A 3,151-nucleotide genomic window follows, 5' to 3' on the forward strand; every position below is an offset into this window, starting at 1 on the left:
TGTTGTTAATGTACTCACCTGAAACACTTTCACTGGCAGCTCATTCCATATGCGTATCACGCTCTGTGTAAAAAAAGTTGCTCCTCAGGTTCCCATGTATTCTTTCCCCTCTTACCTTAAACTGATGCCCTCTAGTCTTCGACTCCCCAACCCTGGGAAAAACACTGAGTGCATTCACCCATCCACGCCTCTGATGATTTTATACATTTCTATAAGATCCACACTCAGTCTCCTACCCTGTAAAGACAGAAATCCCAGCTTGTCCAACCTCTCCCTCAGCTCGAAGGGGGGTTGCAGGTAGGGGACGGTACGGGTGGTGTACGCTAGGCTGCGGCCTACCAGAGGATAACAACGAGAAGGCGAGTTTCTGAGAGAACTTTTAGTGTTGAGAGACAGGCCAAAGCAGGGCTGGGCCTGGGCCTGGGACAGGGTCAAAGGTTAGAGGACGGGAGGCCATCCCAGGAGGCAGTGGAGTTTTCCTGGGATCTGGGGAAAGCAAAACCGATTCGCGACTCGGGAATGATACCCATTACCATGGGCAAACAGGTCCAGGCAGCTTATGATGCGACATAATATTGCACCATAGTAAGGCTGCTCCTACGTTACCTCTGTCGCTAAATAAAAACGGGGCCTAGTCTCATTTTCGGTTTAGCCTGACAGGGAAATGACAGACAAAGCAGACGGTTAGAATCTCAAAACTGGGAGGAGACTCGTTACCGTGGACACAGGATTATTTTTGAGGCCCTGGACTCAGGATAAGGAAATGGTGTCAGAAATGAATTGGAGCAGGGAGAATCCCACATTTTCCAGGCTTCAACCCTGTCCCACCATTGACAAGGCACAAGTCAGGGGTGTGATGGAATACCCCCCACTTGCCCCGGATGGGGCAGCTCCAACAACACTCGAGAAGCTCGACACCATCCAGGGACAAAGCAGCCCCCCGCTCAATTGGCCCCACATCCACAAACATCCCACTCCCCCCCCACCACCGACGCTCAGTAACAGCAGTGTGTACCATCTACAAGATGCACTGCAGCAACTCACCGAGGCCCCTCAGACAGCACCTTCCAAACCCATGACCCACTTCCATCCAGAAGGACAAGGGGCAGCAGTTACATGGGAACACCACCCCCTGCAAGTTCACCCTCCGAGCCCCTCACCGTACCCGACTTGGAAATATATCGGCCGTTCCTTCAGTGTCGCTGGGTCAGAACCCTGGGACACCCTCCCTGAGGGCACTGGGGGGGGGTCCCTACACCACACGGACTGCAGCGGTTCACCCCCACCTTCTCAAGGGGGGCAGGGGGGGAAACGGGGCAATAAATACTGGACCTGGCCAGCGACGCCCACAAGCGGGTGAATAAAAATTGAACGCACCCGTTTCTGCATTGGATTAGCACCCACCCCAATTTGGCTTTGTACCCTCCCACTCTCCCATCTGAGGGCAAACAGATTGCTCTGCCCATTTCGGACAATCCTCCCTCCAACTGCAAGCCTTTGTGGAGACCAGGCAACTTCGCATATGCTCGATTGTTAGATCGCTATGAAGACGGACTGTGTGTGTGTTTGAGTGTTTTTTGTGTGTGTGTGTGAGTGCGTGTGTGTGTGTGTGTGTGTTTGAGTGTTTTGTATGGGTGTGTGTATGTGTATGTGTGTGTGTCTGTGTGTGTGTGTGAGAGTGTGTGTGTGTGTGTGTGTGTGTGTATGTGTGTGTTTGAGTGTTCTGTGTGTGTGTGTGTGTGTGTGAATGTGTGTGTGTGTGTGTGTGTGTGTGTGTGTGTGTGTGCATGTGTGTACCTATGTCTCCCCAGAATCAAACATTTCTAGCAAACGGAAACCATTCATGCCTTGCACCCTGCTTCTATCCCGCTGGTGCCCAATCTCCTACCTTCACCCCCCCACCCCCCACCCATCTCCCTGCACACTATTCCTGTCTCAATACCACTCTCCAATGCCTCAGTTGAACGTGCCTCCCCCATATTTCCTGGCAGTGCATTCCACACCCTAACCACTCACTGGGCGGAAAAATAATTTCTCACTTGCCCTGCCACCTTCAGTGATCTGGGCACATATACCCCAGCTCCGTGTCTGCCTCCTTTGGAATCGTACCCACTATATTTATATTGCTTTTCGATACTTGTCCAATGAAAGTGCATCTCTGTGACTGGTTCCTGGATCAGTGTAGGGAATGGTTTAACATCCCCTGCCCTAGCCCAGAGGGGGCTGGAGACCTGAACTGTGCCCAGCTCTGATGATCAGTGTCCAGGGGCTTTTCAATACTAGGGGGAGGGGTGGGGTGGGGGGGGAAACACAGGCACCTGCTGGTGATGCCCACAGAGAACGGTGAGCAATGGCCCAGCAGAGGGATGTGCCCCGTGGTTAGGGTTGTGTTTATGGAGCTGCTTGACACGATAATCCCAGCATTATCTGATTCGAGGCAATTAGCCGGGAGTGCCCGACTGAGTGTAAAATCCCCAGTGAACACGTAAGGTACGTGGCAGAAATCCGTCACACATTCACAAGCCGTTTATGGAACTTACTGACACACCCTCTTTCGGTACAGCTCTCTCTGTCTCTCTCAATCACACACACACACTCACTCACGCACACACACACTCACATACACACACACACTCTCACACACACAGACACACACACAGACACACACAAACACACAGACACACACAGACACACACATACACACAGACAGACACACACACACACACAAACACACAGACACACACAGACACACAGACACAGATTGACAGACAGACACACAGGGACAGACAGGCAGACGCACACACACACAGACAGACACACAGGGACAGACAGGCAGACACGCACACACACAGACAGAAACACAGGGACAGACAGGTAGACGCGCACACACACAGACAGACACACAGGGACAGACAGGCAGACGCACACTCACACAGACAGACACACAGGGACAGACAGGCAGATGCACACACACACAGACAGATTGACATACAGACACAGGGACAGACAGGCAGACGCGCACACACACAGACAGACACACAGGGACAGACAGGCAGATGCACACACACACAGACAGATTGACATACAGACACAGGGACAGACAGGCAGACGCGCACACACACAGACAGACACACAGGGACAGACAGGCAGA

The sequence above is a fragment of the Rhincodon typus genome, chromosome 40 (assembly GCF_021869965.1).
Source record: "Rhincodon typus isolate 14 chromosome 40, sRhiTyp1.1, whole genome shotgun sequence".
In the NCBI taxonomy this organism is placed as follows: Eukaryota; Metazoa; Chordata; class Chondrichthyes; order Orectolobiformes; family Rhincodontidae; genus Rhincodon; species Rhincodon typus.